Here is an 11993-nt window from a genome sequence, read left to right as displayed (position 1 = left end):
AGAGAGATTATGAACACTTATAACTTGTCCCCTTCATATCTGGAATAAACACTGGATAGCTGAACCCTACCTGACCACAAATGCCAAGATTCTAGGGCCATATGTTCAAAGCCAGCTAAGAGCTATGGTTGGACTTGTCTGCCCATTCATAGTGTCCATGTCTCCAGACACTCTCATAGTAAAAAAAAAAAAAAAAAAAAGAGCATGTGGATGCTGGCGAGACAAAGAGGGAAAGCTTAAGACAACTATGGAAGATTATTTACAATTCCTTACTTGAACAATCAGAGTAACATTGCCTTGTGTAAATAGCTAAGCTATGGAACCAACCTTTCAACAGATAAATGGATGAAGAAAATCTTGTTCATATACACAATGGAATATTACTCAGCCACAAACAAAAATGAAATTATGGTATTTTCCAGTAAATGGATGGGACTGGAGACTATCATGCTACATGAAATAAGCCAGTCCCCCCCCCCCAAAAAAAAACAAAGGCCAATGTTCTCTCTGATATGTAGATGCTAACATACATTAAGAGTAAGGGAATAGAAGTTCATTGGATTAGACAGAGGGGAATGAAGGAAGAGGGGATGGGAATAAAAAGACAATAGAATGAATCAGACATAACTTTCCTATGTTCATATATGAGTACATGACCCGTGAAACTCCACAGCATGTACAACCACAAGAATGGGATACTAATTAGCATAAGTTATACTCCATGAATGTATACTATGTCAAAATACACCCTACTACCATGTTATATCTAAAAAGGACAAAGGAAATTAAAAAAAAAATTTCAAATTGCCTTGTGTAAATATAAAGATGACTGAAATAAGTGAATTTTAATTTATCCTATCAAACTCATTTTTCCTGGAAAATGCAAAATGCTAGAAAGAATTCATCTATCTTCTTGTGGACTTTCTGCCCCAGATGAAACTATTGATTCATCTGTTATCCTTCAGAATCAAAGGCAGGGCCTGATCAAAAACCCAAAATTTATGGGTACCAGTGCCAGAGCTCAGAAGCAGCATCTCTGGGAGAGGGAATCTAACTTTTTTCCCCTAAGCTCACAGGAGTTTTTGTAGAAGAGCTGACACTAAGAATTGGACAAGAAGAAGATGCTTCTCAAATTTGCTGTTGGTAGCAGCAGCTGGGTGCTTGTTAAATTCACTGAGTACTGCCCTGTCCTTGAGATCCTAATGAATAGGTCTGAGTGGGACTCTGGGATCTAGAAGCTTAACAGAGAGCCCCAGGTGACTCATAACTTATCAAGTTTGGGAAGTACTGTGCCAAGCTGGGTTTCTCAAACTTCTCTTGGGATAAGAATTCCCAGGGGCTCTTAAAAAATTTTTTTAGTTGATCTTTCCTCAATTACACTAAAAGCGAATAAAAGAGAATTTTACTATGTTTCTTCATTCTTTTAAGTATGTCTAGACTATCTTTTTCCCTCCTATTATCTCCAAATAGATAGTTTAGAACATGTTCAATAGTGGTTTCTGTTTAATATCATTCCTACTTTTATAATGTATATATGTGTTAATGTTGCTTTAAATTTGAGTATTAATACGGCCATTGAACTTAATCTCTTGGTTAGACATTTATATTATAAAATTGTGCTAAGACATTTGGAAAATAAAATGAAACTGTTGTGGTGAAAACTAAGTTCATTTCAAAAATGTTTATTTAGATATTATTTGAACTGAAACATTTTCTTTTTAAAAAATATTTTTTAGTTGTCAATGGATCTTTATTTTATTTATACGCAGGGCTGAGAATTGAACCCAGGGCCTCACACATGCTAGGCAAGCGCTCTACCACTGAGCCACAACCCCAGCCCCTGGACTGTTACATTTTCTTTGAAAACTGCAATTTGTATTGCTCTGCATTGGAACCTCTATATACTGGTCCACTATTTTTAATTTTACAACAATTGAACTTTTTTTTTTTTTTCAAACAAGGAATGACCTGGGGTTGCACTGTTGAGACCAAAGGAATTGGAATTTCTGGCTCAGAGGTCTGGCTATCTATTTATTTTAAAAGACCTCTGGCCAATTCATATTATCTGAGATTAGTACTAGGGCTCATTGGTTCTCATCTTTGGCTTCCCATTAGAATCATCTGGGAAGTGTGTGTGTGTGTGTGTGTGTGTGTGTGTGTGTGTGTGTGTGTGAGAGAGAGAGAGAGAGAGAGAGATACAACACACAAACATAAAATGGCACTATAGACATTTAGTACACTTGCAATGTTGTGCAACCACCCTCGCCATGCAGTTCCAGAATATTGGCATCACTCATCTGGGGGCTTTTAAAAGATCCAGAGACCCAGGCCGTTCCCCCGACCAAATCCATGAGCATCCCTGGGTGGGGACCCCGACACCCATCCTCTGTGAAGCATTCCATGAATGCCCACCAAGCTCCAGGTGGGATCCTTAGTCCCGGGGTCATCAGTGAAAGTACAGGACGTTCTGCTTCCTGTTCTCCAGCAGGGGGTGGGGGGTGAGCAAAGGCAGAGATCATGGGCTCTGCCCTTTTCGGAGCACTATGGACTCTGCCGTTAATGTAATAAGGAAATTCACCTCTCCTGCTGGGCTCTGGCTTGCATTACCAGAGAAGCCACCCTGGCTGTCAGTGCCAGCTGGGAAGGGACCAGCTCTCATTAGGTAATTGTGATTCCAAGTCGCCCCCAGTAGAAAAGCCCCCTCCATTAATAGAGGTGACCCAGAAAATAAGGGGTCAAATTCCTCTGCTTAAAACCTACCCGTGGGGCTGGGTGATGGAGTGCTCACCTAGCATGCTTGAGGCACTGAGTTCGATCCTCAGCGCCACATCAATGTAAAATAAAGATATTGTGTCCACTTAAAACTGAAAAATAAATACTTTTAAAAAACCCACTCATGACTCCCCTCTGCCATAGGATCCCCATTCCTGAGCTCCGCTTCTCACCCTTGTGCTCCGTCCCCCGCCTGTCTCTGCAGTGCCCCTTTATTACCATCCCCTACGCCACCTGCATCCTCCATTCCTGGTTTCTGAGTGAGAAAGAGTCACTTTGTCCTGTGCCTTTGTACTGGGCTCTGCCCCGCCTGGCCCACCACCCACTTTCCCTGACAACCTACCTCTCAAGTCCTTCTTCTGTCCCCTGTGAGACTCCACCTGCCCCTTCCCTGTCACCTCCCTACACCCACAGCTAGAGACACCTTGCCTCTCCCCTCCCAAAGTGGCCAGGGCTGGCCAGATACCATAGGAACAAGTGGGTCACATCATGGTTGTTTAGCTTGCCCCTCTGCGGGGGTGGGATTAGGCTCTGTGCCCCCTGGGACCAATATCAGTAGTTCATCAGGCTTTTGTTGGAGAGTAGAAGAACTGAAGGGCCACCTGTCGTACCGCCAACTACACACTGCCCTCTGATGGCCTGGCTGGGGTGTGTGTGTGTGTGTGTGTCTGAGTGAAGAAAGGCAGGAAAAAGAGCCAGATGTGAGAGTGACGGTGGCAGTTGAAGTACAGGGAAGCGCTCCATTTCCATGCCATTCAATCCTGGATGTTATTCACCTCCTGGCTGTTCCCTCTGCTTTCCCCCTCTCTTCTCTACAGCCTGCTTTCTACCCAGGAGCCACAGTTTAAAACAAAGATCATGGAACTGGGGCTGTAACTCAGTGGTAGAGTGCTTGCCTAGCATGCGTGAGGCCCTGGGTTCGATCCTCAGCACCACATGAAAAATAATAAACAAAATAAAGATATTGTGTCCATCTACAACTAAAAAAAAATATTTTTTAAAAAAAGATCCTACACAGAACCCCCTTTGCTTGAAATACTGCAGTGGCTTCTCAAACATCACACACACAAAACATAAAGTTTCTGCGGTGGTCTACAAGGTCCTGGAGGACTAGCCCCCCACCCTATTACCTTGCTACCCCACACTTCATAGAGGTTTGAGAATCCCATACCAAATTGCTTGAGATCAGAAGTGTTTGGGATTTCAGAATGTTTTGGATTTTGGAAATTTTGCATATACTTAATAAGCTATTTTGGGGATGGAACCCGAGTCCAATCAAAATTTATTTGTTTCATATACACTTGTATATACATAGCTTGAAGGTAATCTTATACAGTGTTTTTAATAATTTTGTGCATTAAACAAAGTTTCATGGTGGGGAATTTTCCACTTGGGGCATTCTGCTGGCACTCAAAAAGTTTCAGATTTGCAGCCTTTCAGGTTTGGACTGTTCAGATTAGGGATTCTCAATTGTACTACTTTCCCCTTCATGTGCTCCACCCTACAGGCCTCCTGGCACCAGCTCCTCCCCAAATGCATCAGTTTAGCTCAGATGTCATTTCTCTCTCTCTTTAAATTTTATTTATTTATTTTATTTTATTTTTGGCAGGACTGGGGATTACACCCAGGGGTGCTCTCTACCACTGAGCCACATTTCCAGCCTCTTAAAATTTTTATTCTGAAACCGGGTCTTGCTAAATTGCCCACCTGGCTTGGAACTTGTGATCCTCCTGCCTCAGCCTGAGTAGCTGGAATCACAGGTGTGGGCCACTGTATCTGGCCCCCATGTCATCTTCTCAATGAAGTCCACCTGGACCACACATTCAACACTCTTTCGTGCTCCTTCCTTCCCTTCTGAGCTTGCTCTGCTGTCTTCATTGTGGTGGCTGTTTTATGCAGTGCAGGGACCTGAACCCGGGGCCTTGCACATGCCAGGCAAGCACTGTATCATTGAGCTACCTGTGGAGAGCCACAGTTTAGTCAGAATGACGCCTGGCATTTTGCTAGAGGGAATGGTTGAAAGGTGACCCTGCTCCGGGATTAGGGCGGATCCTGCTGCCTTGGGCACCCGCTACTTCCTTGACGCTGGGGTTCTGGGAGAATTGGCACGCAGAACCCGGTGGAGGGAGTGTGTTCCGGGGAAGTGTGTGTAGAGTGCCAGTGAGAGTTAGGGAATAAAGAGTTGCTGTTTGAACCTACAAGGCTTTTTGGTGGCTCAGTTATTTGTGCCCAGCCAGATTGCAGCAGCTACCTCCGCCACCCTCACCTTCTGTCAATCACAGCAGTGACTGTACTTATGTGTTATGTTTATGGTTTACTGTCCATCTCCTGCGCTCCCCTCAGCAAAACCTCTTCCATGTAGCACTGTTATCTTCGTTCACCACTATAATATTAGGATGAACGACACCTCAGTACCTGAACACTCACACAGATGTTTGCTCATTTCTAAGAATTGAATCAATCAGATGGTACATGTTAAGATTGTTGATACCAGATTGCAAAATTCATGTCTTGTCATGCTTTTTTGAGTGGTATGTACTTGTTGAGAAGCTATGTTATCTTGTATTGGAAATGGTTTATAAACTTAAATTGGTTCTATGGCAATTCTTCTCCTTCAAAGTTATCCAAGAGAAATAAACATAGATGCATACAAACACATGTATATATGAATGTTCAGAAAAGCATTATTCACAATAGCCCCAAACTGGAAACAATCTAGATATCCATCAACTAGCGATCTAGATGCATATTTAACAATGATGAATAGATAAATAAGATGTGGTATTTTCATACATTGGAATACTATTCAGCAATGAAAAAGAAGGAACCATTGGTATATGCTACAATACTAATGAACTTGTGATAAGTGAGAGAAGTACCGGGGATTATACCCAGGGGTACTCTTTTTGCACCTGCAAAAGACTACCTTTGTATGATTCCATTTAATGAAATACCTAGAAAAGGCAAATTTATAGAGATTGAAAGCAGATCCGTGGTTGTTGAAGGCTGGAGGTGGGGGTAGGTATTAACTGTAACCAGAATTAGGGAACTAATAAATCATACATTTACAATGAGTAGATTTTATGGTATGAAAAGTATACCTTAATAAACTATTAAGAAAATGAGGAAGATACATAATTATAGGGAAAGATTAGGAAAAATAAATATAAGGGCATGGTATAATTTTTAAAGTCTGAAAAATAAAGAGAGCAGTATAAAGCAAAGATAAAGAACCAGGCATGGTGACATATACCTGTAATCCCAGTGATCTGGAGTCTGGGGCAGGAGGATCTCAAGCTCAAGGCCAGCCTCAGCAACTTAGTGAGACCCTTTCTCAAAAAATAAAAAGGTTCAAGGATGTGGCTCAGTGGTAGAATGTTCCTGGGTTCAATACCTAGTATAGCAATAATAAGTAGAATCTTATTTACATTGAAACTTCCTTTTGTGGTGGCCCCAGACCATGGGAAGAAAGTCCTGTCATAAATCCATGAAATAAGTCAACTTGCACAAGTGACAATAAGCTCACAGTCTCTATACTGACACCAGGTGGCTTTACAAGAAGGGTCGTGGGTCCACGGCACCCCTCAGAAGCAAATACAGGGTTAGATCAGGACGGGTCTCAGAGCCAATTGTTATTCTTTGTTTCAAAGACAGTTTTATGGTCTTTAAATGTTAGAATAATAATTATCATTAAGCTCTCAAATGTTGCTTTCATGTTTTCATGTTTTTTAAAAAAGAGACTCTTCCAGACTGGAATGGTTGTGTTGGTGGCCTTTGTGAATGGTTTGGTTGAGGGGATGGGTACAGAAAAAATAGTCCCAGAGAGGAGTAGATGGCAGGTCAGGTCAGACTTGAGAGCCCAGAATAAAACACAAAACATGAAGTATCAGAGTCTCATGTGCGGAAGAACTTTTCCCTCCATTTTATTCACACAGATTGGATTTATGGGTCCTGCAGCAGTGAGTAAAACGTGTAGGTCAGATTTCAGTAAATACTTAAGGCTCCACTCCACCTTTCCTGTTTACGTCTCACCAGCCTGGTGCCTCCTGCTGAAAAGCATCTGCAGAGGTTATGACGCGTTCCTGAGGCAGACCCAGGCTGTGAGATGGACCAGACAACCTGCGAGACCTCAGACATCTCCAGGGAGGATCTAGAATCCGGGGGTGGGGTCAGTTCCTGCAATTTCAGCCTATTCTTTGTACTGCCATATTCAGGGAGACAGAGAGGGCAAGGAATGGGAGAAGGATCAATGGATCAATAGGGCTTCTTTCTGGTCTAGCCACAAGGACAGTGGAAAGGACAGCGCATGGGTTAGAGAGGATGGGGGAAATGCCCAGGGCCTCATAAACATGTCATATTGCCAAAGTCTGTGTGAGGTTTATACCCCTACATGATAAAGGATCCCAAACACAGAGGCTTGAATCAACACTGCTTTATAAACACATAATTCTGCAGTCAGAAGACCAGCATGGCTGGTTCTCGCTCACTCTTACAGGCTGAAATTAGGGAGTTGGCTGGGCCATGCTCCTTTCTAGAGAAGAATCAGCTTCGGGGCTCATGCAGTTTGTTGGTCAAATTCCGTTCCTTGTGGTTAGGGATCTCAGACCCTTGCTCCCTTGCTGACACTCAGTGGGGGGCCACTCAGCTCCAGGAGGCTGCTCGCATTCCTATGCCAGAAAGAGCCCAGTCCTTGTTAAGCACTAGGTCAGGCCAACCAAGCATGATCTTTTGCATCTTAATGTCAATTTATGTGGAATCTTCTTTACCCCTTCAAAATCTCTTCGAAGCAGTATCCAGATTAGTGTTGGATTGAATACCTGGGAGAATGTGTCTGTAAGACACGTGATGGAAACCTTGGCCACCATTTTGGAATTCTGCAGATGACAGATCTCTTAGGAATGATTCTCCAGTCTAGCTAAGATGACCTGGGGGTAGTGACACCAATCTCTAAGGGACATTTTGGAAATCTGTGGGCAAATATTTTGCTGTAAGCATGGAGAGTAGGTTCCACGGACATTTGGTGCTCAGGGCCAGGGTTGCCTGAAGACAGTCTCCCCCAATGAGGAATTCAAGCAGCATCTTACCCAGCTTTCAAATGTCCCTTTAGGCATTCATGTAGGTGGAAAATCTGTGTGTAATTTTCTGAACCTATATGTTGTTTTTTTTTTTCTTTTGCAAATTCTATAACCCTGATTTAATCATTCCACAATGTACACTTGTATCAAATTATTATATTATACCCCATAAATATGTACAATTACATGTCAAGAAAACATAAATAAAAAATAAAAGCAGAGAAGACTCAGGAATAAAATGGAGAATCTAGTCACCACTGCCATCCTCTTTCTAGTCCCATCATTATCTTCCAGAAAAAGCCTGAAAATATTGAGAGGATGTAGTCAGATGTGCAAATGGGAGGGACTGGGAGTGGTACAATATATTTGGGGAGGCATAGTCCCTAAAGCATAGAGTATTGAATTTGCACACTGTAGTATTTTATGAACTCTATCACAGAAGGGTGCCCAAAGCAGTGAAAAGAAAAGGCAGGAACAGTGTGCAGAGAGAGTCCTGCCGCTGTGCCTCTGTGTGCAGTTGGCCTAAGGGTCCCTGCTTGCCCTGAGTGTTGACAATAGTCCGAGCACTATCACTTTTGTTAGAGAATGAGAAATAAAAGAAAACCCATTCATTAATCGCTCAATAATACTCTGCTCCCTGTTGTGAAAGGAGAGTCAGAGGGAAAGAATGCTCTCAAAAATGATTTCGAGATTAAGAGGGACCTTTCAGGAACACATTTTGTATTCTCAGAACATAGGGAGTTGTGGTGTTTGAAAGAAAGGATAAGTCACAAGAAGGATCAGGCTGAGATGAAAAGAAACTGAATTAGATGAAAAGAAAGATGAGAAATAAAAGCAAAAAGTCTCTCAACCTGGGATGAACTATATAGAGAACATTTTCCAACATCAACTCATCCCTGTGTTCTTGAAATCAATCTTTCTTGTCCATCTTGTGTTGTTTTTTTTTTTTTGTTATGCAATATTTTATAATAAAATTGCTGGGGTTTTTTTGGTATTTCTGCAATCAAATTATCTTCATTTGATTAAAAGAAAAAAAAGAATTTGGTCACATTCAACCAAGAATGTTTTCAGTTTCTGAGTCTAGAATATAAATCCTGCTCCTTCCCAAGTTTGTCTTTTATGAATTCTGATCCTTATTTCATAACCTTTCTTATAAAGCACCCCTTTAGAAGAAATATTGATTATATTTAATAACATCAAAAAATAGTAACAAAATAAGAATAAAATATTACATTAAATTAAAAAATAACCTTAGAAAAACTATCAAATTGATGATCCATTCCCATTCCAAATCTTTTTTTTTTTCAAAACAGATACCTGTGGTATATAAAACAAAGCCCGTGGTATATAAACCAATTGAAATATGAGGGACTTTATTGAGCTTCAAATCTGCTTAATTTTTTATCCAAAAATGAGGAAACTGAGACAAAAAACAAACAAACCAAAAAAAAAAAAAAAAAAAAACAGAAAACTAAACCCAGGGAACTATTTAATGCCACTTAACAATTTAATGTCAATGTTGGAAACAAACCCAGTTTTCTTAAAGGAAGGATCAAACGAGTTGATATAAAATTACTTGAAAAAGTAAACTTTGGCTTACCTGAAGCTTTGAGGAAAATATTTTCCAAAAGATCTAACAATTTAATATTATCCAGTTAATTCTACCATCTCCTAAAATTCAAGTAGATTCAAAAGCAAAATTTTAGATGGGGAATTGATTATATAATGAATTGTATTTGGGATAAGATCTAACTCAACATCAGCAGAGGAAACATAATGAGCTTGTGATGGGAAATTGTTACTGCTTATTTCTACCGATTTTAAATAGAAACAAGATAATAAGATAATTCACAGAACCTGGCCAAAATTGTGAACGGACCAATAATCAATTCCAAACTCATAGGGCAAACTTTGGCCAATATCTATCAGGACAAGGTCATCCAGTCCAAAATGTCAGATGAAAATGAAGGCCAGGTGTCACCATACTACTCCATCTTGTTTCAAAAGGGCAGAGGCAACCATTGCTGCTGCATTTCTGGGGGATTCTAACTAAATGGTTTCCGGAGGGGTTGCTGTAAAAGAAAAAGGACATTAGCTACAAGACTGCCATACATTTTCCTATGCTGCCACCTACTGGATATTAGGAGTATAGCTTTGACTAGATGGGTCTGCCTTTAGTGTAAATGGATGTGAATAAGGAGTTCAGGTATAAACCAGTTTGGATTTAGATATTCAAATACTGAACGCTGAAAGGTTGCTTACTTTAACTAATAGATGCACCTTAATTTCAACCAAAGCACACTAGTCTATGGTTCTCTATTTTCAAAACACCTGTACTGCCTCAGAAAGTTATTCTTCAGATTTCAAATGACAGGATTCCCTTCTTAAAAACCGGGAGCACCCCTGACTCTCACCATTTGATATTCTGTCTCCCTTGGGACTCTGCCAGCAAGAAGGCCAGATGTGGCCCCTTGACCTTGGACCAGAATCGTATGCCAAAATAAAACCCTTTTCTTTATAACTAGAAAGAAAGAGAAAGAGGGCGAGAGAGCGGGGGCAGGGAATCAGTTTCCTCAAACGGACAAAGACATTTACACTTGTCCTGTTTTATTGTGAGACAGACTGTACCCTCAGTGAAAAGAACAGGCATGGATGCACCGGGAGCTGTGGTTTAGGACAACAACTTTTCGGAATACGGATTTTGGAGATGGGGCATTATCCTGGGAAATGAGGTCTGGTTTGGCACTGAGCAGAAGAGGAGAGCACTTTGTACCTTGGAACTAAGGCACGGAAAAGGGGGAGAGGGACACAACAGAGGTGGTGACGAAAATGAAAACAGCAGTCCTTACTAGATTCCAGGCATATCTCCAAGAACTGTACAAGTGTCTCAGCGCTTCTCAGGACAAGCCCAGGAGACACTGACCTCACTCTGTGGATGCGATTTAGGGGTTCAGTCGGCCAAGGCCCAAGGCGGCCAGCTGCTAGGGGCGGTGCTGATGGTTTGGCCCGTGCTCTCAGCCAGAGCTCTGCTGCCTGAAGGTGTGTCCTCGGAAGGCCGGAGACAAGCAGAACCGACAGGAAGACAAGGCCAAGGCGGCACCTGTGTCCACAGAATTAGTTTTAGTTAAGTCACAGTCAAGAGGAGCCCAAGCAGATGTGAAAGCTATGTAACTAAACGGTGTCCCGGAGGGGATGCTGTGAAATAGAGAGGACATTAGGTGAAAAATAAAGAACTATGGATAAAAGGGAGACTTCTGTTAATCACCCTACATGGATGAGTTCATTGATTCTGATACATGTACCACACTCATGTACGATCACAATTTAAAAGAAAAAAACCTATGGAGAACACCTGATTCCTAATAGAGTTAGGAGACACATTAATATATCCATTGATTTCCAGTCAGTTTAACAATATTGTGGTGAACATGACCAAGGAAACCAAGTGCCTTGAGTTGTCCAAAGCTAGACATTTTGTACTAGAAGGGAACGTTATCCATACTATTTCCTCTGCTGAAACTTCTCTACATTTCTCTCCCTTTTGTTTATAAAGACATAAACAAAGATATGAGTTGGGATTCGCTGTGTTTCCCAGACTTCTCAAACTTTAGGCCCAAATGATCCTCCCACCTCAGTGTCCCCAAGTAGCTAAGACTACATGTGCCACCGTGCCTGGCTCTCAATCATCTTTTGCTGGTTTTTGTCAAATTGAGACCCTTGAGGCACGCGATGCACTAAACTATGTGTTTTTCTTGTTCAGTCCTAATCCTGTGGGACAGTCCTCATCCCATCCTATAAGGCTGTAGGGTAAGTGCTAAGCCAGGACTGACACGGGGCAATCTGACCACACAGGCCATTCACGGTGGCCAGACTGCACCTGTTCCTTAGTGAATGCCAACCCTAGTTGAGAAATCAAACACATAAACACATGGGTGAATTAAAAAGATCGCTTCATTTAAGGAGGACAAAGAAAGTAGCTGCCAAATTAGCCTGTCAAGTCATTATTTAACATGGCAGGGTCTGCAGGAACCTGAACGAGCTCCAAATAGATGGAGGTTTAAGACAACATAAAAAAATAAATCACTTAAAAGAAAAGACAACATAAGCCGGGTGCCGTGGCCCATGCCTGTAATCCCAGTGGCTTGG

The sequence above is a fragment of the Callospermophilus lateralis genome, chromosome 8, assembly GCF_048772815.1.
Source record: "Callospermophilus lateralis isolate mCalLat2 chromosome 8, mCalLat2.hap1, whole genome shotgun sequence".
Lineage (NCBI taxonomy): Eukaryota > Metazoa > Chordata > Mammalia > Rodentia > Sciuridae > Callospermophilus > Callospermophilus lateralis.
This window is presented reverse-complemented; position numbering follows the sequence as displayed.